This window comes from Antechinus flavipes, chromosome 6 (assembly GCF_016432865.1).
Source record: "Antechinus flavipes isolate AdamAnt ecotype Samford, QLD, Australia chromosome 6, AdamAnt_v2, whole genome shotgun sequence".
Taxonomy (NCBI): Eukaryota; Metazoa; Chordata; class Mammalia; order Dasyuromorphia; family Dasyuridae; genus Antechinus; species Antechinus flavipes.
In genome coordinates, this window is record NC_067403.1 from 113,059,997 (window position 1) to 113,086,386 (window position 26,390).

The following is a 26,390-nucleotide window of genomic DNA, read 5'->3' on the forward strand; positions in this document are numbered from 1 at the left end:
TTTTGATTCTATCTGCTCTATTTTGCTTCTACAATCTCAGCATTCTTAAAAGTCATCATTCTCTAATCCTTAAAATTCCCATTGAAATTGTATATGCTTTTTTTTCTTTTATACTTTTCTCTTTTCTGTTAATACTTTCTCTTCTAAACTTAAAAATCCAGTGACTATTCTTTATATCCTATATCACAAATATATCCTTCCCTTGACCACTACTATTAGGAAATACTTTAAAATTTATGCTCTGATTATGACATTTAAGTAGACAGTAAACCCTCAACATATGTATGTTGGACAGGCAGTGAAGACAGTTAATGATCGTTTTTGAGAACTGAGTAGGATGATCTCAGACTGGATCAGTTCTCTATGTGTTTGAGGAATGAGTTATTGTCACAGAAACTTGCTTCAAATTTCTTTTTACAATTACTATTGCTAATTATTTTTCCCCCCATTTATTCTCTCTCTCCTTTCACCCAGTCCCTCTTCAAAAGTGTTTTGGTACTGACCACTCCCTCCTTCAATATGCTTTCCCTTTTATCACCCTTCCCCACCTTCCCATATTCCATCCCCCTCCAATTTTACTGTAGAATAAGAGTACCAATATTTTATTGGAAGACCATACGTATATGAATCTAACAATAGCACCTACTAGGTCTCAAGTACTGTACTAAACTTTATAGAAAAAGTAAAACTGAAAATGATCCAGAAAGGAAGAGAAATATGTAGGATGATCAAAGGAAGATGAAATTATTAGTAATGTTTGACATTTTGTACTATATGTATTCTAGGACTCTTTCCCCAAGTCTGGATTGCTCCCTGTGTTTTCATGGTTATATCCTGAAGGTTTGGGGTTGTCTCTCTCTACTACCATTGGTTTGGGAATATACCAATTATGTGTCTTACTCCCCACTCCCATTAAAGGGGGACAAGTGACTATCACAGTGGTTCTATTTAAACATTTAATATTTAATAGCTCTTACAAAGCTTTTTACTAAGGGAGTAAGTACCTTAAGAGTATATTCTCCTCTTCACTACTTCATTCTGTTAAGGGATTAGATTCAGAATTTAGTTTAGTTTCTAATCATTGACTATTGCTCTAAAATTTGAAGGTTGCTATTTAAATTTAGTACTTCACATATATTGTATCGAGGATATACTATGACATATTTAACATGTATAAGACTGCTTGCCATCTAGGGGAGGGGGTGGAGGGAGGGAAGGGAAAAGTTGGAACAGAAATGAGTGCAAGGGATAATGTTGTAAAAAAAATTACCCAGGCATATGTTCTGTCAATAAAAAGTTACAATTAAATAAATAAATAAATAAATTTTGTGCTTGACCATATAGGACTGCTTGGATGATGATGTGATCTCTGGATCTATCACAATGTCATAATCACAATGTATTCACTATTTTCCACAAAGGAGAGACCAAACTTCCTCAAAATTACCAAAACAAAGAGAAAAAGTCTTACTATGACAAACCTTTTTTGTATTTCTTTCCTCCTTTTTTCCCTTGCTCTCTTCCTTCTTTTCTTCCTTCTTTCTTCCTTCCTTCCTTTCTTTCTTCCTTCCTTCTTTCCTTCTTCCCTCTTTCCTTTCTTTTTTCCATCCTTCCCTCTTTCTTTCTTCATTTACTAACTGATCTACCTATTCATTTGTTTATTTATTTCAAGGAAAGACTTTAATGCATTGAGTGGATTACTTATAGAAAAACTGTACGGGATAAGCCAGCATGGGGAAATTTGCAATCTGCATTGTTAAATAGAATACCTACACAGAAGAACAACAAAATTGGTTTAACTCTTTTAGATATATACCAATAAAAGTGTGTCTTTATTAGGCTATTAGTTAATGAAGGGGAAATTTTACTTAGGCATTTTATTTTTTGCTGTGTTTAGATCACTATTTACATATTAAATACTTTTTGATATGGGTAGAAGCCTAAGTTTGATGGAATGGAATTAATTTTAATTTGATTCTAAATAACAAATTTAGTAAATACTAAAAATAGTTTTTACCTAAAATATTTACATACATAACAATTCAGTTTGGTTACTTAGTAAATACTGTTAGATAGAAATATTGGAACATATGATTTTCAGGCTCTTTTAGCTAAATCTTTCAAGAAAGGTAAAGGTTTCTCTTTTGTCATTTCAAGAAGTAGTGTTCTGAAGGACTTTCTGAATATGGTCTCAAATATTTGTTTATCATCCATAGGTTCAGCTGTTAGATCATGTTGGAACCATAGTTTTTGTCATTCAGACTTGTCATTGACTCAGTCTTGCCCACCACGAAGTCACTAGAATCCTATAACTTTATTGAACAGCTCTCTACATTTTTGGAAATGTCATTTTGCTTGTTGATTTCTGGCACTTCATTATTTACTGAGTGACAACACACTGAAAGTTACAACTGAAAGACACATTAATAATTCACAAATCTATTATAAAATCCATAAATTGTATTTCAAGCAATGAGTCTCATATGTTATGTAAAAATAAGAGAGCAGACACAGCATAGTAACAATTGAGAATATGGGATGTTGCATTGCATGCAAGTTGTTGCTGAGATGACTTTAGTAGAATCTCAAGGAGCAGCAGCACAACTTTCAAAGAACTCAGCATTTTACTTTTCAATTCTATTATATAGATTTTTCATGCTATGTGCCTATATTTAGCAAGTACTGGGATAGCCAGGTAAGTTTTTTTTTTCAATTATATATATATAGACTTGAATAACTTAGTATTCTTCATGACCAAAATAGAGATATGGCCACCACATAATTGTGAAACCACCCTTAATTATAACACTTTCTCTGATTTGTCTTAGAATTTTTTTTTTACATCATATAATCTCTACCATGCAATTTATTACTTAATTATAGGACATTTTAATATTTACTTTTATTGTTGGTGTGTAAGTTTTGTCTCTTTAAGTAGAATATTAACTACACACGGGCATAGGGCATTGGCCTTGCTTCAGACTTCTGTATTCCTCATAGTAACATACTGCTGAATTCATTGTAGATCTTCAAAAAACAATCTTCTAAGCTGTGATAGGAAAACAAATTAGAATGAGGAGTATGAAGCATATGCCATTTTTAAAAATTAAAGTTAAGATTTATTGGCTTCTACCCAGTTTAAAATGTAGTTCTAAATGAAAAGAGCAAATAATTCTTTGAAAAATGTACCAAGGCTCTGTGATGCCTAAAGTATTGGTGATGAGATGATATGCTAACAAAGGGAATGACTTGTAGACTTATCTTCTACAACTTCTGTGATCAAGGGGCTAAAAAAAATATAAAATTGAGCAGATCTGGAGAGGTAATAGGCTTTTGTTTAATAAGTTCCATGATATCTGAGAATTGTTGACTACTGTTTAGATTGAGAAACTAAGAAAAGAGAAACAAAAGAAGTAGCAGATGAATGATACATCAAAGGAACTCATTGGACCATGTGTGAGTTTTGACAGATGAGAGAAAGATCATCACAAATGAGTCCAACTTGAAACTATGAGTGATTTTACCTAAAATAGGATGAAGGCCTAAAGGGAATAAAACAAACTGATGAATCAATAGTGTTGCCCCTATGGCATACAATGCTCACCTTCATTATATGCTTTGTTAATGATACCTTCTTGACTCCTTGCCCAGCCTTCTTCCACCCAAAAATTTTGTGCAAGTTTCTTTGTCATAAATTAAGCAAATAAAGCATTTTATAGCCTCTACTTATCTCTAGTCTCTTCAAAACACATGATTATTCCCTTCTGAATATTTTAAGTGTATTTTCAGCACAACAAATATAGCAAAACAGATTTTTTTTAAAAAGTCATGTAATCATTTCATCACATGTCAAAGAATTCTGTTACTGTAAGTGTTTTTCATGTGAAACAATCATAAAAGTTAGACAAGCCTGAGTTTTCACTGAATGACAAGCCTTAGCCAATTCAGACTGAACAAAATATCTTATTTATTTCCTATGACCTTTGAGGTTGAGTATTTTAAGAAACATATTCCATGAAACACATGCATTTTCTTATACTTCTCTCTCTTCTGTGCCCAATGCATAGCTATGAAGGGATATACAAGATGTCTCTGCATGGGACTGTATGGGAGGCTGCTTCTGCAGACTTTGAACTTGATATGATACTTCTAGGTTGGGGCAGTACTAGGCATGTTATATTTTTATTTACTAAATTGATTTTCAAGCTACAATGATATTATTTCAGTGTCTCTCTTTCTTTAATTATCTTTCAATTATAAATCCATTGATTATACATTTCATCATTCTATTTATCATTGGGGTGCTACACAACTATTTTTACTGTCAGTTTTTCTATGATCTTGTCCAACTTTTTTTTTCTTCCACAACCATTTTATTATTTTCTCCTATACTATATCCTTTTTTATTTTTTTTGCTGAGGCAATTGGGGTTAAGTCACTTGCCCAGAGTCACACAGCTAGGAAGTGTTAAGTGTCTGAAAGCAGATTTGTACTCAGGTTCTCCTGACTTTCGGCTAATGCTCTATCCACTGTTCCACCTAGCTGTTTTTATATCCTATTTTAAGCAGCTTTTTATTGAGAAAAACATTGATCTCTATCAGATACATTCTGAGATATTCACTTATTTCAAAAAGTCACTTAGCTTCATAGAGTGAATGCATATTCTGAGAAGCAGTTTAATGGAAATGACACTGACTCTAAAGATGATAAAACATATGATTTTTTTGTGATTTTTCTCTAGTTTTAAACCTTTCTTTCCCTGCCATTTATATTACCCTGCTATCTTCTACTACCATGCAACATCTACTAAGAATAATATCTACTTAACAAGGGATCAATGCTTTCTGTCACTGACTAATAATGTTAAACACTAGGATGCTAGAGCAAATCTTGCAAATAAGATAGTCAATTTTTCAGCTTTCTGAAGTTTAGGAATTCATGTTTAGATTTTAAGAGACAATGCCAGTTTATTATCCCCTAATAAAAATATGTGTGTATGTATATATGAATACTTACATATAATGTCTTTTGGGAATATCATGCTGATGTATAAGGAAAGTACCTTAGAGAAACTGTGGAATGTGCATGTATATTCTATTACTAATTTCAATTGTCTAGCCATATAGTTGGAGTCTTTTACCAAAAAAATCCCATATTCTCCAATTTTACTCTAAGATACTTGAATGGGGACAACAAGATTCTGCTTAAAGACATTTACCCAGAATGCTCCATTGGAAAATGTTGTATTAGCTGAGAAACATAATGGGATCTGTACATACAGCAGATTAAACCACACTATACATAAACACACACATATGTATATGTATGTGTATTTATACACACACTCATACCTAGCTCCCTCCCCACTACACTTTCACCCACACACACACACACACACACACATATATCATATTTGTACACACAAATACACACATGTATGTGTATCTCTCTCTTTATATATATATGTATGTATATATTATATGTAAGATATAGTTTATCATAGTGGATAGAGAGCCAGCTTCAATGTCAAGAGCTCTGAATTAAAGTTCTGCCTCAGACATAAAATCATAGGGTGACTCAATCGAAACTACCATGTCTCAGGAAAATCTCTTAAACTAGAAAGACTTATAAAATGTCAATGTTATAGTGATGTGATTTTTGTTGCTGTTGTTTGATTGTTTTCATTAGGGCAAGTGCTCCCTTTGTCGTTCTAACCTATATACGGGCTAAGAAGCATCAGTTGGAACATGAAACAGCTGATTGGTTTTTGTTAAAGGAATAGAACAAGGAGTATACCATCACCTTATAAATTTAACTTAAAAGCAGAGTGCATCATATGAAGTGCTAAGCTCAATAAATCAAAAGCCAGAATTAAAGTTCCTGGAAGAAGTACCAATAGTTTCAATTATGCAGCTGATACCTGTGGTGAGCTTTTTCTTCTCAAAATACAGCCAGGTGATAAAAGTTCAGATCTTTTATTATCTCCAATATAGCCCGGTTAGCTTAGAGGCCTATCTCTCTGCTTGGTTCCAAGAGCTCTCTCCAAATGTCTTTAAATCCAAAGGTCTGGTCCTTCAGCCTCTGCCTCTGCTTTCTTCAGCCTCCAACCAGCTCCAGTCTTCATGTCATTCCGGTGAAATCTCGACTTGTAGCGTCTTCCTCTCAAGAACTCCTTCAACTGGCCCATTGGCCTATTTATGCTCCTTCCAGAGAGAGGGATTATGGGTTTTCTCCCATAGTGCTCTTTGGCCCAAAGAGCTTCAAGGGAGGTGTGAACTCATTGAACTCCAATGAGTAAAGGTGTGAACACAAGCCTTGTATTGATTAGTTCTACTTAGTACCTAGTTTCAGGTTCTGGCCAAAACATCTTCTTGTAAGATTAGATCAACTCTAATTAGTTAGCAGTTAGTAAGGATTCCAACAGATACCACTCCAATGAAAGTAAGGAGATCCTTAAATAGATGAAATTTTAAATCCAGATTTTCTTCCATTCATTCATTCATTCATTCATTCTTCCTTCCTTTGTTCATGTATAATATATTGATAATGCATTAACTAATTATAAATATAAGTTTTACAAGTTAATCAAAGACTGACAAAATATTAAGTAAAATGAGACACAAAAATTCTTTTTTGTGAATATTTATTTAAAACTAAATACAAAATAAGGAGGGAAATAAAAAAAAAGAAAGACAGTAAGGAAAAAAAAAAAACTAAAACAAAACAAACTATTGCCACATGCCCAATGAAACTTCAGGGAGGATTAAGTAATAATAAATACCTAACACTTCTCAGATTTGCTAAAATTACAGAAAAAGATAATGATAAATATTGGAGGCAATGTGGGAAAACAGGGGACACTAATGCATTGTTGGTAGAGTTGTGAAATGATCCAACAACTCTGTTGAGCAATTTGGAACCATGCCCAAAGGGGTATAAAACTGTGCATGCCCTTTGACTCAGCAATGCCATTATTGTTTCTGTTTCCCAAGAAAATCTTAAAGGAGGAAAAAGGATTCACATGTGCAAAGATGTTTGTAGCAGTTAATTGGAAATTACCAATTGTAGCAAATAATTGGAAAAAGAGTAGATGCTTATCAAATGGAAAATGGCTGAACAACTTGTTCTATGTGAAGATAATGGAATATTATTGTTCTATTTTTAAAAAAAAATGACAAACAAGCTGATTTTAAAAAGGCCTGGGAAGATTTACATGAAATAATGCTGAGTGAAACAAGCAGAACCAGGAATACCTTGTATACAACAACAGCAAGAATGTGAGAAGATCAGCTATGAAAGACTTGGTTCTTTTCAGTGGTTCAATGATCCAAGGCAATCCCAATAGACTTTGGACAGAAAATGCCAAATGTATCCAGAAAAAGAACCAAGGAAACTGAATGTAAATAAACACATGCTATATTCACTTCTTTTTCTTTTTTTTTTAATCTCTCTTACACTTTTTCCCTTTTGCTCTGATTTTTCTCTCCTAATATGATTCATAAAGTAAAAAAAAGAAATGATAAGCAAGATTATGTAGAAAAAAGGAAAAGATTTTCATGAGCAATAATTGTACTGTTCACAAAGTGACATTAATATTTTAAGATGATCACCTGTAAATGACTTATTTATTATCCCAAGACAAAAAAAAAGGAACAATAAATTTCCATTTCAAAAAAGCATATGTAATAATAAAAGGGACAATATATTCATGACTGTCCTTTTTTTTTTTTTTTTTTTTTTTTGCTTCCTTGTAGGCTATCCTTTTGTTCTCTGCAATGCATTTTTTAATTTCATTCTTTTTCCCCCTTTCATCCTCCCTGCCCTTCCCCAAGCAGATTACAGCTAAGGACTGGTATATGTATATGCACACAAACATAAGCACACATGCATATCTGTGCATATAGGTATATATATAGAGAGATATGCACATGTGTATATATCCATGCATACATAAACACATATATGCACATAAATATAATATGTATGTATATATATATATATATATATATATATATATACACACACACACACACCCTTTTACACATATATAGACATGCATCTAACAATATTGATGTGGTTGACATATAATGTAGATTTTTTTCTTACACATACATGCATACACACACATATAAATATGAACATATATACATACATACTGATTGTGTATGTATAATATATACATATTTATGTGAGAGTAGTTCTCTATTTAACCCATTCCCAATGTGAGTATATTTTCTGAATTACCAGCCCTCCCCCACCAATGTCTCTGTGCCAGTTTTTCCTCTGAGCTTCATTTGTATAGTAAAATAAACATTTTATCTTTTCTAGACAGTTTTGCTTTTTAGAGTCACATCATACTCAGCTCTGTCCCAATATTTTATTTGAGCTACCCAATTACTAATATTAATCTTAAACATACAGTTTACATTTCCATGTAAAAAAAAAATATAAAAATAATAATGTCTTTGTTGAGCCTTTGAAATTGATCTTTGATGTTTGGCTCTTATATACTAAATTTTCTATTAATTCTATTATTCAGATTTAGTTGAGACAAAGTCTCAAAACTATGCAAGTTTATTGAATGCCAGTTTTTTTCATTCAATATTATGCTTAGTTTTTCTGAATATAAATTTTTCACCACATGACTAGTTCTTTTAATTGTTGGTATGTATTAATCCTGGACCAGAAATCTTTTATTTTAGCTACTTATAAATCCTGTACAATTTTAATTGTAGCTCCAGCATATTGAATTTTGTTGTTGTTTTTGTTTCTTGCAGATTTTTTCTTTGATCTGTGGATTTTGAAATATAGAAATAATATTCCTATGTGTTTTCCTTGTAGAATCCCTTTGAAGTGATGATCAGTGGATTTTTTTTCCAATTTCTGTTTTCCCCTCATGTTCTATCACTTCAAGGCTGTTTTCTTTGATTATTTCTTGCATTATTGCATCAAAGTTCCTTTTTTGGTCAAAAATTTCAGGTAGTCCAGATATTCTTATGTTTTTTCTTCTTGATCTGATCTCCAGATATTATAAGATGTTTTATATTCTATTTTTTTTCATTCTTTATATTTTGTTTTATTATTTCTTGGTCTCATACCTTCATTGGCTTTCCCTCACCCAATTCCAATTTTCAAAAAGTTATTTTCTTCCCTGGATTTCTTTTTCTAGTTGGATAATTTTTTTCATAATCTTTTTTGGATGTTATTTCTTTTGTTCATTTTGTTTGAGTTTTTTCCCCCCCTCAATATCCCTTTTTTGATTTATAAAGTCTTTTTTGAGTTCTTTAGTAAATTATTTCTGAGCAGGTAGCTATTTAAGGTTACTCTTGGAGTAGAAGAGGCATTTTTTGCTTCAATGTCCTCTTAAGATGAACCCCACTCTTTCCTGTTCCAATATTTTCTATAATTCACTTCTTTCTCCTTAGCTTAATCACTTTTTAAAAAATGAGAACTTATTAGTGTAAGCACCTTTAATCGTAGGTTATGGTCTGGAGAGCTTGGAATTTTCTGAACTCCATTATCATTTTCCCAGAATCCATATTGGACACCAAAATTGTTGTCCGATACTGCATAGATATGCAGTTTCATGAACTTCAGTAATTCTTGGCGATTTATGAGTTATATAGGCATTTAGATGATAATAATTAGTTTTAAGCCTCTTACCAGGAAGACATGAATTCAAGATTTTAACTGAACTGAGAAAGCCATTTAACCTTTATCAGTTGCAATTTCTTTAACTACAAATCGAGAATATCATCATTTAATTTTAAAGTTGTGGATCAAATTAGATAACATATGTAAAGTGTTTTAAAAACATTAAAGTAGAATATGAGTGTTAGTTTTTTATTTATTTGTTTTGTTTCCTTTTTTCTGGCTATTCATGTACATTAATTTAAAAAAATACACATTTCTTTAAGAATCATGTTGGGAATATTTAACATGCATAGGTCAACCTGCCATCTGGGGTAAGAGGTGGGGGAAAGAAGGGGTAAAGTTGAAACAAAAGGTTTTGCAATTATCAATGCTGAAAAAATACCCATGCATATATCTTGTAAATAAAAAGCTATAATATACGTATAAAAAAAATCATGTTGGAAGAAAAAAATCAGAACACAAGAGAAAAACCAGGAAATAGGAAAAAATAAACAGAACAAAAAAGAAAAAAAAAAAAGACATGAACATAGTATGTGTTGATTTACATTCATTCTACTCAGTTCTCTCTCTGGATCCAGATGGCATTTTCTGTCCAAAGTACATTGGGATTTCCTTGGATCATTGAACTATTGAGAAGAACTAAATCTTTAATACTTGATCATCACACAATCTTGCTGTTACTGTGTATACTGTATTCCAGATTCTGCTTGCTTTGCTCTGCATTAGTTCATGTAAATCTTTCCAGGCCTTTCTAAAACCAGCCTGTTCATCTTTTTTATAAAATAAAAATATTCCATTACTTTCATATACCATAACATGTTTAGCCATTCCCCAATTGATGAGCATCTCCTCATTTTTCAATTCTTTGCCACTACAAATAGAGCCACTACAAACATTTTTGCACATTGGTGTTCTTTTCCATCCTTTATAACTTCCTTGGGATACAGAAGGAGTAATAGTACCTGGATCAAAGGGTATACAAAGTTTTATAGCTCTTTGGGCATAGTTCCAAATTGTTCTCCAGAATAGTTAGATCATTTCACAACTCCACCAACAATACATTAATCTCTGTTTTCCCATATTCCCTCCAACGTTTATCATTATTTTTTCCTGTCATTTTAGCCAATCTGAGAGGTGTAAAGTGGTATCTCAGAGTTGTTTTAATTTGCATTTCTCCAATCAATAATGATTTAGAACATTTTTTCATATGACTATATATGGCTTTAATTTCATCATCTGAAAATTGTCTTTTCATAACCTTTGACCATTTATCAATTGGGGAATAACTTGTATTCATATAAATTTGACACAGTTCTTTATAATTTAGAAAAGAAGCTTTTATAAGTAACACTGGATGTAAATTTTTTTTCCAGGTTTCTATTCCTTTTAATTTTGTTTGTCTTTGTTTTGTTTGTGCAGAAATTTTTAAATTTAATGTAACTAAAGTTATTCATTTTGCATTTCATAATATTCTGTAGTTCTTCTTTGGACATAATTTCCTTCCTTCTTCAAAGATCTGATGGATAAATTATCCCATGTTCTCCTAATTTGCTTATGGTATCAATCTTTATGCTTAAATTATATACCCATTTTTACCTTATTTTGATATTGAATGAATATTAACATTTTTTTCATCAGAGGAGGTTATTATACAGATAAAATATTATCCTGTAATTAGAAACAGTAATTATAGTATGTTATATTTGCAAAATCTCTACACAATTTTTAAAGCACCAACGACATTCATTAGAAAGCCTTCATTTTCTCTTGCTAAAAAGAACTTAGGGGAAAACAAGAAAAGACCTCATCACGTTGAATGGAACCCATTGTTAATTTATGGGACAATGTGAAAAAGAAATATCCTGAAAAATGTTTAACAGTTAATACACTTTTAAATTTAATTTGCATCATTAGCATTATTTCTATCACTTTCTTATATCTAAGTAAACAACAAAATAATAAATAAATTTCTTACTCATAGTGCTTTCCAGTTTCTGATGCTCACTCTGGGAGCTGTCCTTGAAGACAGAAATAAGATGGCAGAATAATAGCAAAGATTGCCCAAGCTCTCCCCTAACCCCTACACATACCTTTAAATAATTATTCTAAACAAATTCTAGAGCAGCATAATCCATAAAAAGAAAGAGTCAAACAATTTTCCAACTCAAGACTATTTGAGTCAGAATAAAGCACAGGAAGAAAAAAAGCACAAAGAGAAGAATACAATCCAGTGCAGGCTTAATTTATGCAGACTAGGCCCTAACAAACCAGGAGTAGCCATCTAGACCATCAATCAATGACATCAGTGAAGGTTTTCTCATCTCAGGTTACAGACAGTGAGAGGATTGGACAATTGTTCAGAAGGAGATGTACAGAGATCCCTTTCTGTTGCATTGTCGGTGCTTTGATCTAGATTCCAGAGATCACTACTATCACAAGCAGAGCTTAGGACCACAAGGGAGCGGGATTCTTGGTCACAGTTCTAGGATTAATAAGAGTGTTATTGGATCTCCCTAGATCTTACACCTGGTAAGAGCAAAAAACTTACAGGTCCCCAGAATTACCTCTGAAAATAGTTACACAAACTACAACAACAAAAAAGGAAACTTGAAGCTTGAAAGAGTATCCCTTTCACTTGGAAAGCAGAAACCCACTTTAGCATAGTGCTAAAAGTCAAGAAATAAACTGAGAAAAAAAAATGAGATAAGAAATGAGAGTGATGCAAAAATTTATGGGAAAAATAGTCAATAGCTTAGTAAAGGAGAAATTGAATTGAAAGAAATTGAAAGAAAATTGAAGAAAATAACATGTTAAAAAGAAAATGACAAATGATAAAAGAGACACAAAAATCCAATGAAGAGGAAAATAATTTGGAAAAAAGAATTGACCAAATGGGGAAAAAAGATATATAAAATTTTACTGAAGAGGAAAAAAAAAATTCTTTAAAAGTAAAATTGATCAAATGGAAAAGGAGGTTAAAAAAACTGATTGAATAAAATAATTTCTTAAAAGAGCAAATGGAATCTAATGACTATTATAAAATCAATAAGAAAAATTTAAAAAAAAATGAAAAAAAGAAGAAATGTGAAATATCTCATTAAGAAAATAACTGACCTAGAAAATGGATCCAGGAAAGATATGTTAAGAATTATTGAGCTATGGGGGCAGCTAGGTTGCACAGTGGATAGAGTATCAGCTCTGAAGTCAGGAGGACCTGAGTTCAAATTTGGCCTCAGACACTTAACACTTTCTAGCTGTGTGACCCTGGACAAGTCACTTAACCCCAATTGCCTTAGGGGAAAAAAAATTATTGGACTACCTAAAAGTCATAATGCTACAAAAATAAGTAAAAAGGCTATATATAATCTTTCAAGGAATTATAAAAGAAAATTGCCCTGATATCCTAGAATCATAAAAAGAAATTAAAAGAATTCACCAATAATCTCCTGAAAGACTTAAAAATGAAAATTTCCAGCAATATTAAAGCCAAATTCCATACTGCCCATATCAAAGAGAAAATACTGCAAGCAGCCATAAAGAAAACAATTCAAATATAGTAGAGCCACAGTCAGGATAAAATAAAAATTGGCAGTTTCTACCTTAAAGAATTTGAGGGCTTAAAATATGATATTCAGAAGGATAAAAAAACTAGGAATATATTCAAGAATTACCTACCCAGAAAAACTCCTCTCCTTCAGGGGAAAAATGGTTATTTAATGAAATAAAAAACTCTGAAATATTCCTAATGAAAAGAACAGAGATGAATTAAAAATTTGACTTTCAAATTCAAGATGCCAAAGAAACGTAAAAAGGTAAACAGGAAGGAGATATCACAAGGGATTTGACAAAATTAAACTATATTCCTCCATGTGAAAATGATTTAAAAATCCTCAAAACTTTCTCATTATCAGGGCAATAAAAGGAGTATATATAAGCAGAAATTAGAAGTGTGAGTAGAATATGATGGCATGATTATCTAAAAAAAATTAAGGGATGAAAAATCAAGTGATTTCAAAGAGGCCTCAAAAAGACTTTACAAGAGAATGATTCTTCTGAAAAGATGGTGGAATAGATCAGAAAATTCCAAGCTTTTCAGATTTCCCCCACAAATAAAACAAAATTGTACCTCAGAGTAAACATTGAATAGTGAAAAACAAAAAACACTTGGGGCAAAACAGGGTTCATTCTGGGAAAACTTAATAAAATCCCAAGACTGTAGAATTGACATTTAAACATGTGTTAAGTGTCAACACCTCCAGGCTAGCTTCACTGAAATAGCAAAAGGGGAACCCTGAATCTACCTGAGTTCGCAGGTAACCTCAAACTGTATCACAGGAACTTTCATTCCTGAGCAACTTGGGTAGTTGAGGGGTCTGAGTCCAGAAAGACTGAAGAAACTTCAGCTGATTAGGAAATGAGACCCAGCTGTGCTCCAAAGAAGCTGCCCTAGGTAAGAAGAAACCAGAACACTTGGTTTAGTGCAAACAGTGGAGCAGAAACACTGCTAGCTAACTTGGGGCACTTGCAGTATGGGAGAGTTTTTGGTTTGGGGTTCCAGGTCAGAGGGGAGAGCTGAAGTGAAGCCAGAGGCACCATCCCCCAAATCCCAGGCTTAGAGGTGCTGTTTATAGTAGATGATGACAAAAAACTGGAAATTGAGAAAATACTCTTCAATCGAAGAATGACTGAGCAAGTTGTTGTATATGATTACTAAGGAATGCAATTCTGTTTTAAGAAATGATGATCAAGGTGTTGTCAGAAAAATGTAGAAAAGCTTACATGAACTAAAGTAAAGTAAAATGAACAAAACCTGGAGAATATTATACACAATCATAACAATATTGTATGATGATCTCTTATGAATCACTTAGTTATTCTCAGCAATTCCATGATCCTAATATAATTCTATAAGATTTATGATAAAAGATGCTATCTATCTCTAGAGAAAGAACTGTTAAAGTCTGAAATGCAGGCCAAAGATGTTGTTTCTTTATTTTCTTTAATTTTTTCTATGTTTTATTTCACAGAATGATTTACATGGAAAAGTGACTTGCATGACTACAGATACATAACCTGTGTTGTAGAGAGCTGAAACTCCAAGAAGGTATGCTTAAATCAGACAACGGAGCACTTAAGGCTAATTATCTATTCTATATGAGACAATGACTTTATTAGCATATGTTTGGATAAATAATTCTTCTCACTGCTTCTCACAGCAAGCACTTCAGGTCCTTGCTGAATGTTTGGTGTTAAGATACTCAGAGGCAAGGATTTCAGAGTGAGGGACAAAGACCAAAGTCACTTTGCGACAGGAGGAGGGGGAGAAAAAGGGGTGGCTCCGAACTTGAGAATCAAGGATACATCTTTGGCAAGCCTCGTGACAGTTTGTCTGTCTACTTCACTTCTCTTCCTAAAGACTAAGGACTTTTATTTATCCTGACTCTGGCTGACCCTGAGGCCCTCCAAGGAACTAGCCTGTACTGAACACTATGTTAAATTGCTTGACTTTTCAATGATGACTTGCAGGGAAGGAGGGAGAGAATTTGGAACTCAAAATTTGAAAACATATTGAAATTGTAAATGCAAAAAAAGTTAATATTTTAAAAAATTCTCACATGGAAAATTTAACAGATATTTCTTCTGAGCCAATCAGAAATGGCTCCAGCATAGTATTAATGCAACATAAAATGTGCAAAGACACGTATCACTGAAGATATATGTCACATTTGAGGATGTTGAGTTCTTTCACTGAATCCTGGGTCATTGCCAACTTATTGACTTTTGTCTTGCCATTGGATCTTGATGACTTGGGGAGAGACAATACTTAAATTCAGTTCCTGCAGAAATCAAGACACCAGTCACACTATTATTGGACCTCTTTGAAAATACTTTGAAATAAACATCACTGGAAAGAATTTTGAAATCATGAAATCGTGAATGTACATGAATATTTTCACTCATGTTATCTCTGTCATCTTTCCCAAATCCTAGAAGATAAATACCCAATAAACATTTAAAATGTTCTTACAGTACTCAGTTCCAAACACTGTGCTAAATCCTGCAGATACAAAGAAAGGGGGCAGGAAAACCTGTCCCTAAACTCATTGCATTTACATTTTAATGGAAGGAGACAAACATGTAAATAACTAAGTTTATAAACATTATATACTGAGTAGATAAAAGATAATCATAGAGGAAAGACAGGGGTGAGTGGAAGATCATTGCAAAGCATCATTATACCTATCATACTAGCCATTTTAGTCTCCAATATCTTGCTTTTGTTAATTGTCTGTCAGTCAACAAGCATTCACATTGTATTCCAGACAATGTGCTCAACTTTAGGAACAAAGGAAAGGCACAAACATACTCTTTAATCTCAAACAATTCACAGTTTAACAGGAGAAAAAAAATACAAAAGCTATCCCCTGATTCTTAGTGTATACATTATCAATATATTAGGAGCTACCCTGTTTTCCATAGCTAAGACCCAATAAGCTATTCTCTGAGGTTAGAGTAATGACGATCCTTTATACTCACCCTTTGGATGATCTCACTTTCTGACAAAATTGTATCATTATTGGGTTGCTTTGACCAATATTAGGTGTTCTCTAAGCTCAGACAAACACCAGACAAGCTGGGATGAGTTTTTATTATGAAGCCCTGCTATAAGAACAAGAGGTAGGAGAGAGCCAGAGTATGAAGGGCTTTAAGTGTTGAACTGAATCTTTCATATTTCAATCTGAATGCAATAGAAAATCACTTGTATTTTATTGAATAGTTGAGTTGGGGAGAAGACTATGTGCTGCAGCCTTTAGGAATAACTCCAAGATCACCAGGCCTTGGGAATGGTATAGTTAGGAATTGTGTATTTCTTCCTTTAGGCTATCTTGCTTTAATATGGCCAGGATGCTGATCTAAAATGGGGTTGCTAAGACTAATGAGGGATAATATTGAGGCACAGACCAAAATCGGATGTCTCCTACTAGAACTGGTGATGTTTTGGCCTAAAAACACACCTCCAGAGGGTTCCCTGCCTCCCTCAGCTTTGTCCAGGGAATTTGTATTTGTATTTGTATTGTATTTGTGCATGAAGTCAGAACCAGATCACTCTTCAAATCCACCTTTAAGTCATAAAATTAGTATATCAGCGATATGAAGCACCTGGCTTTCTTTACTTTTTCTTATAAATTTACCCGCTTGCTCTTGCCTCTTTGTCAACTTCTTTTGGAATTTAGCCTGCTTTAATTGGACTTAAAATTATAATAAATTTTGCCCCTTGACTTGGAGCCTGCAAATTTTTTTTTGAAACATCCCATGACACCAGTCTGAATCCTCAACATTTTAGGATCACTCAAACCAAATTGTTTTTAACTCAACTATAGAAAGAAAAAGAAAAGCACAAACACTCTTTGAAACATGACTATGTTTAGCAAAATCAATTTGTCAGCTGTGTGGAGGTTGGATTGAAGTTGATAGACTTGAAGCCAGAAGAACAAGCAGGAGGCTATTGCAATAGTATAGATCTGAGGTGATAAAAGCCTACATCTATGTGAGTAAAGAAAAGAGGGATCTATATGAGAATGCCGTGAATATAGAAATGACAACATGTAAAGGTAAATTTTATATATGTGAATAAGTCAAGGATAATATTGAAGTTGTGATTCTGGGTGACTGGAATGATAAAGACACACCATTAATAATAAGAGGAAAGTTGGAACAAAGAGAGTGCTTGAGGAAGAGCAGATTGTTTTGTTTTTGACAAATTGAATTTGCAATGACTAAAAGAGAGTTTTGTTTTTTAATATGAGATACCATGGAGCTCTGAAATGATACTAGGGTCAGATATGCAGATATAGGAATTATCTCCATAGATATGACAAGTGAACCCTTAGAACATGACAAAATCACCAAGCAAAATACTAGACAGAGAGAAAAAAGAAGGTCCTAAGATAGATCTTTTGAAGACATTAGTGAGCATACTTGAATAAAGATCCAGCAAAGGAGACTAATAAAGAGAGGTCAGACATACAGGAAAAACAGTTTTAAAAAAGTCATGAAAACGTTGAGAGGAGAAATTAATTGTCAAGGAGGAAAAAGTAATAGTGTTTGTTTGCAGTAACATATTATTTAATTTTTATGTTGTTTTTAATAAATAAATTGGCTTTATTTCTTTATAAATATGACTGATTTATATTCTAATATTTAAATCACTATATATTTATATAGACATGTATCTTTCAGATAGCTAGATAGATTTGTCTATCTAAAGACATCTGGATATATCCATATATACTCTATAGATATCTACTCATCTATCAATATCTATCTACATATGCTTACATGTGCACATGTACATATGTGTGCACATATACATATATAGAGAAAGAGAGTGAGACAGAGACAGAGAGAGAGAGAGTCAGAGTGAGAATATCAGAATAAGTAGGTTAGTATTACTGAATGGTAGATATAAAATTTCCAAATGAAATAGCCAGTCATTAATTTGCTTTATCAATTGAGTTAGACAATTCAGTAAGCCCTGAAAGTCATAGGTCTAAATTCAGAAAGAAATGGAGTATTGAGCAATTGCATAGTGAGTGTTGACAATGTAGATATTTAAAAGGGATGACTATAAGTTTACTCAACTTTCAAAATGGGGAGTTGGAGCCAGCTGGACTAGACCTAGTTATTTATAACCCTCAAGCTCTAAATCTATGATTTTATAAAAAAAAAAATTATAAAAAAACCTAATGAGCTTGTCTGAGACGTTTTTCTCACTTATACTTGCTGTGTTTTGTGCTACACTGAAAAGTACCGTGTTCCTGTAAATGATACCAAAAGAATATAGTCCTTTAAAATGTTCCTAACCTAAGTTATGAGTACTTTACATTTTTATTATATTCCCTAAGATGCATGATTTGGACTTTGCGTTGGAGGCAACACACTGTCTGAGAAAATTGGCAGACATTCTTGATTGTAATGAACTTAGTCATAAATATACCAGCTTCTTGACCATTTGTTGTTGTTGTTGTTGTTTGTTTGTTTGTTGTTACTGTGTCCCTGGGAGAAGGGAATTGGACCTAGACAATAGGGCCTAGAGTTGTTGGGGATCTAAGAGAATATCTATCCAATTATTTTCACTTTTCTTATGAGGAAACTGAAATCTAGATAGATGATATGATTTGGCTAAAATCATATTATTAATAAATAGTAGACCCAGGATTCAGTTTTGGGACCCCACATCTGAACCTAGCTTATTGTTGTTGTTGTTGTTGTTGTTATTCTGAGGTCTTGAGAATATCATGGCAGCTTCACACTTGGTGACTTGAAATAATCTTGACTTTGAACATCCTCATTTTACATCACTATTTTGTCAATGCTTTGGCTACAAATTCATTCCTTTCATGGACTAAATCTTCTTATCGTTTTTGCTTCCTAATGGATACCTAGTATGAGTTCACATTGTACCTAAAAAATCAAGATCTTATATGTCCACTAGGGGTCACTTGTCAAATCTACCATTTTCTCATAATATTCATGCATAATTTCATAAAATTCCATGGTAGATGACTATAGTTTAGGTCTTATATTATTCTTATGCATTTTCAAAATCAACACACTAATACCAAGGGCAAACACAAAAATACAATTAATAATCAGGCAAGATTAGCACCATTTATGACAAATGAAGACTGATTAGTTTTGACTGATAAAAATAATCTTTATTTCCACAATCCATATTTACCAACCAAATCCACATTTATCAGGGTTGTGTAATTGGTGGGGTAGGAGTGCATAAAGGTGCACAAAGATGCTCTGTTTGTGAACTTTGGAGCATATATTACTCCTCCATTCTGGTAAAAATTTTTCCTGAACCTTTGCAACATATCCAACATTGCTTTAGAGCTGGGTTTTCTCTATTCCAACTGCAATATTATATACCAGATGGTTAATCAGCAAACACCAATAGAAAATACTTAATTTCCAGCAAGGGCAGTGCAACTATTAATCAGTGAATTAACATTGCTGCTATAGCAAGGACATAGCTTCCCAGAAGAATTACTAAATTATTCTGGACTCATTCGGAAAATAAGATGAAAACAAAACAAAAACAACCAACCAACAACAACAATAGCAAACAGGGAACATAAATGTGACATGTGAGAAGGAGGAAGCTTACATTTCCAAATCATTTTGAATTTCCTTTCTCTTTCATAAAATGACAATACTATAACTTAGAAGAACATAAGGATTTTGTGTTTGTTTCACATGATTTCCCTGTCTCTTTTTCTGAGATTACAGCTTGATGACTGATCCTCTCAGTTGTTTTATCCAGTAAAGATTTGGATAGTTAGATGCTAATTTGGCAATAATAAATTTATGCACACATATGTTTGTATACACATAAGTGTGTCTATTGATATCAATATCTATATTTGAGGATATATATCATATAGAAAGATAGATAGATATTTCACTGATGTTTCCACTAATTTGATTGAATTGTGAATTGACTTGAGAAATAAGATTTTTTGTGTGTTTTTGGTACCGGTTTTCTGAGAAAGTAATTGTTCTCAAAAGTAAATGACCTTGACCAAGAAGATGGAGCATATTTCCGCAATGTCAAAATTGCTAATTTTCAGGAATGATAAACTTTAATTTTTGCATCAATATAGATGATGATGTCATTAACAATACTACTAATAATAAGAAACAATATTATATATAGTAAAAATAATATTATTTTAAAACAATTTTAAGCAACTGAACAATTTTAATAATTATAAGCACCCAAATTAACTATAAAAGACCTCTGAAGTAAGACATGATCTAACACCAGAGAAAGAACTGATAAATAGAAATATATATAGAATAATTTTATAAGTAAATACATATTTGTGTCTAATGATAGTTGTCTCTAGAGTGTGTGTTTGGGAAGGAAAAAAATGGGGGAAAAGGAGGAATAGAATAATGAGTAAAATAGATGTGTAGATTCATGTGCAATTATATACATATTTCCTATTCTAGTATGTTATGGAAATGCATGTTTTACTTTTTAAGTTCAGAATAAAAAAAAACCTCTTACTACAAATATCCATTTCTAATAGCTATCATTATAGATTGTTCTTCAATTTTGTGGCTAAATTATTTTGGAGGGCCCTTGACAATTGGTGGAGGACAAAGCACTGAGCTTGGAATAGGACTCATCTTTACAAGTTCAAATCTGACCTTAGTTGTGTTACTCTGTGTTACCCTGGGCAGGTCACTTAGCCCTGATTGCCTCAATTCCTCATCTATAAAATGAGCAGAAGGAAATGGGAAACTACTGTAATTTCTTTGTCAAGAAAACCCCAAAATGGCATCATAGAGAGTCATAAAAAACTGAAATGTCTCAATAAAATAAAACAATGGCAACTGATAAATAACTCTACTTCCTTTTTTCATTCTCATTTTAACTTTTTCTAATTTGGTTGCTGCTTTCACAATTTAACTGAAACATCTTCTCATCTTCCCCCTCCCCAGAGTTACCAAGATTTTTTTTTTTATTACTTTATTACTAAATCAACTACTTTTTCAATACTCAACTTTTTTGACCTCTGTAGCCTTTGACACTATGGATTGCCTTCTTCTCCTTGATCTTTTCTCTCTAACTTTCACTTATTTCTCCTTCTCCTTGTTTTAACACTACTCAGTCTTCTCTATCTTTGTTCCCCCATCTATTTTTATCTATTCTATATTATTACACTTAGTGATCTCATCAGCTTCCATGATATCAGTTATTATCTATATGCTGACAATTCTTAGGTTTTCTTATTATCCCTAACTTATTTCCTGACTCCCAGTTAAATATATCATCAAATGGCTCACTGAAATCTTAAATGCAACACATCCAAAATTGAACTCATTATTTTTCTCCACAAATCCTATCTACTTCCTAACTTTTCTCTGTTGCAGTTAAAACTCTTCATAATACATTCTATTTTTCCATTCTTCTTAACCTTTTCTGCTTTGTGTACCCTATGATCTAGTGGCATTGGTCTATTTGCTCTTCCTTGGACAAAACAGTTTATCTCCTGACTTCTTTTGTTTTCACTGGCTTGCTCTCTTTTTGGATTTTTTTCTATTTTCATCACTATCTCCTGGCTTCCCTGGCTTTTTTCAAGTCCTGATTAAAATTCCACCTTTTGCAAAAAACCTGTTCATACTCTTTTTTTAATTCTAGTGCTAACCCTCTGGTGGTTCTCTGAAATTTATCCTATATCTATGTTGTTAATTGTTTGTATGCAGTCTCCCCATTTTACTGTAAATTCTTTGAAAGTTGTTTGTTTTTATTTTTATGTTTTTTTGAAAAATCTCAGCAGCAGATTTTTAAAATATTTAATTTAATTCATTAATTTAAAATATTTTTAAAATATCCTCACTGTCTGCCACATTTTAGGTACATAAGATTTGTTAACTTAACTACACTTACATACCATATGCATATATGTGTATATATATATATACATATATATGTGCATATATATATACATATATATTTGGGAAAATGCTTAACACAACTGTTTTCTTTCTTGTAAAAGTACGTTTATGTGTGTATACATATATGTATACTTATCAATTTGCATTCACACACATGTTTTGTATGTATTTATTTACACACATGCATACAAACATACTCCTTCATATATGTAGTACATCCCTATAAGTTTTGTTTTAATCCTCCCTAATTTTTTATTATAGCTTTTTATTTACAAAATATATGCATGGGTAATTTTTCAGCATTGACCCTTGCAAAACCATCTGTTCCAACTTTTCCCCTCCTTTCCCCCATCTCCTTCCCTACATGGCAGGCAGACTAATATATGCTAAATATGTTAAAGTATATGTTGAAGACAATATATGTATACATAGCCGTACAGTTATTTTGCTGCACAAGAAAAATCGGACTTAGACATAAGGTAAAATTAACCTGAGAAGGAAATCAAAAATGCAAGTGGACAAAAGCAGAGGGAATGGAAATGCTATGTTGTGGTTCACACTCATTTTGCAGAGTTCTTTCACTACATCCCTATAAGTTTTACATGGATACATCTATCTATCTATCTCTCTTATCTATCTATCTATCTATCTATCTATCTATCTATTTAGCTCTCTATCAATCATCTATCTATCGAAACACAAGAGAGGACTGATTCTAAAGGACAGGACACTCAAAACTTTCTTTTGTTAAACAGTTATTTATATTTTCATCCAACCAAAATCAAAATCATTTGGTGTCACTGAATTTGCAACCCATGGCTACCAAATCACAGAATTAAACGGTATTTCACTGATGATCTTGTGTATTTCATACATATATGACTCTCTAAAGCATAACCATCAAATTTTCATCAAATTTTTCCTTGAAGGCTTGCATTATACAGGAGACAACTACCTCCTGAAATATTACAATAGCTTCCTGGATGGTGTTCTGGACTAAAATTTCATTCATTTAAAACTAATCTCCACATAGCTACCAAATTGATTTTCCTACATTATTGAACATGAACCTAACTCAACAAACACTAGGATTTATCTATTAATCCTAGTATCGATGATGATGTTGATGCTGATGCTAAAATCTTCATTTACATAACACCTATTACATACCAGGAACTGTGATGAGAGGCTTACAAATATTATCCCAGTTGATCTTTACCACAACTTTATAAGATAGGTACTATTATTTCCCCCATTTTACAGACAAGTAAATTGAGACAAATAGCAGCATACCCAGATTCATGTAGATAGTAAGTATATATAGATATGGATATGGATATAGGTAGAGATACCAAAATAAATATCAATATGGATGAATATAGATAGATAGATAGATAGATGTCCAGGAGGCATGGATAGGGCACAGGAATTAAACTTGTAATTTAGTTTTCATATTCTTGGGAACTCAAAATTTTCAGTCACCCAGAACACTGAAAGGTTAAGTTATTGATCAGAGACATGAGTATTTTTCAGAAGCTGAGCTTAAACCCATGTCCTTCTCCTTTCAAGAATAACTTTCTATAGAGTATACCAAGCTATATATTTTATAATTATGTAACTATAAACATAACAAGGTTACCTGATCAAAGATATCTGTCAATAATTAGTAGGATTAGTGCAGCCTATGGAGGGACTAAGTTTAAATTTTGGGAGTATCAGATAATTAAAACCATTACATATTAGCCAAAAATCAATTTTTTGAGTTGGAGATAAGCTCTCATTTTTAGTAGTAGCCTCAGCCTTAATTGAAATACTGAAAGACAGTCTTATCACTCTGGCTTTTTTTTAGATTGGTCAACAATAGGTCCCAAGTCAAGCCTCACTGGGTCATTGGGGCTGATTGGATCAGAGTAAAGGTAAATAGCAATTGTTTCTGTTTTGGACAGAAATCTGAAAGATTCTGTTATTTCCAGATTGATTTTTTTTTTAAGTTAGGTAAAAGAGGCCATCTTCTGCTTTGTCTTCTTCTTCCTTTTTTTTTTTTTTTTAACCTTGCCTTAATCACAGAATGGATATTATCTCCATCAAACCGATCTGCAAAAGAACTTAGCCTAAAAAGCCCAAGGTCTCCCATTGCATCCGGGCCCATCTCTAATTGTCCTGATTTATATCATGTCCCTGGACCCAGATGGCTCCAGAGAGAGTGAATCAGGTGACCTTGCACAGTCCTCCCTCATTTAAATCCAATTCACTTGCTTGTCAAGGTATCATCTCCCTGATGTCATGGTCCTCCTTGAGAAAGAAGGACAAACAACAGCAAAATTGCAGGCTTCTTCCATTACTGGCTTAATGCAAATAGATGCTTCAATGAATCTATTTCAATGAATAACTTTTTCTCACACCATCCCGAGGAATGCAGTCTAGAGAATCATGGGGAAGTATTTAAGCAGTTACAGACAGAGGAATCTACCTGGCCTTGTTTATACCACTACTTGACTTAGCTGATGTTCATATAAATCAGTAGTTTTATTTAGACAGATATTTCTAATGTAGTGAATAAGTGTAGCTCCATCCATTAATCTGTCTTTTCATATGAAGTTTTATGCATATTCCCTTCTCCTAATTAGTGATTAAAAGAGTTTGGAAATTATTCTATTGCAGTACTTTTAATACTATAATTTCCCTATTTCTCTCTCTTGATATGTTGAATATTTATTTTTGCATTTTTCTTATAGCATAATTGAAAAGCTAGCTATTTTTTTCCTTACTGCAATCAACTATTGTACGGTTGATTTTGCTCCAAATTTTTATTTTTATTATGGATCTTTATATATGTTTTTTTTTTCTTGAAGGAAGCAAAATTGTTAAATTTTATATTTCTTATGCATTATATCATTTAAAAATTTTATATTTTGTGTATTTAGATTCCTTCAGCATTCTGATAAAATTTATGATCTCCTTTTAGAATGATGTTTTTAAAAATCTAAATTAAAGGTATAGATTTAACAATGTAAATCCATCATATTAAATGTATTTGTTAAAATTAAAACAGGTTTATGGAACCCAAGAGTTGTTTAATCTAGTTAGATTTCAGGTTATAATTATTAGGTTTGTATTTTATTCTATTCCTTTAATAAAAATTTTATTATCATTTTTGTATCTACAGTTTATGTTTCTTTCCCCCTCATACTATTAAGAGAGTGAAGAGATTATAATTTTTTTGCATTTCACTTATAAGTTCCTGGGAATAATTTTTAAGCTCCTCTTTATCTCTTTCATATTCTTTTCTTTACTGAATTGTTTCCACTATTATAGGACTTCATCCAATAATTTTGTAAATATACATTTAATAGGAATGCATGCTCCAATATATTTACCATTAATTTAGTAGAGTTTGTGCAATCCATGAAGATGGATGCACAGGGGATGCTAGGAATCAATCCATTGACAATCTTCTTCCTTACTTTCTCCTGACAATAAATTCTTAAATCTTTGGCCTCTTAAGTTGTTATGAGTATGTTACTTTTTAAGATAAACAGATTTTTTCTTTCATTTACAGCAAGGTGAAAATTGAATTCACTGGTTAATGTTTTCTTAATAATGGTATTTATATGAATTTTTTTCTTTACTCTTTCTAGTTCTGTTATTATAATATCTCTCATTCACAGTCCCTTTCGATACCTTTTTTTTTTTTTCCCTAAACAATCTGGGTAGGCTTAATATTTTCTGCCATTTATAGAACATGTAAGCACCAGTCTGAGCTTCTTCAGTAGAGAAAGGGTCATGACTACTACAACTAAACCCTAAAGAATATGTCAGTCAGGTTATTTATTTATATATTTCCTAGATGTGCTCAATTCGGTATGGAATAGAGATGGGAAGATTTACAGGAATTTAGTTATTTCATTTTTGTTGTTGTTGCAGCATTATGATATATTTCACACTGTGGATAAAGCTTGGCATATTTTCCTTGTTTTGAAATTATTAGTTTATAGGAGTTACACTGAAAATAACTGTATTGCTTTCTTGTTGATTATATATCTCAGAAGACCAGAATTTCAGTTTTTTAGAGCTTCATCTCTCTCCTGGAGCAGCTCCCCAGATAGAATTTTGGACTACAAATAAATATTTTCTGTATTTAAAAAAAAAAACTTTTTGGAGCCTGCTTTCTAAAAATATAGGATAGAGGCAGCTAGATGGCACAGTGGATAGAGCACCAACCCTAAAGTCAGGAGGACCTGAGTTCAAATTTGGCCTCA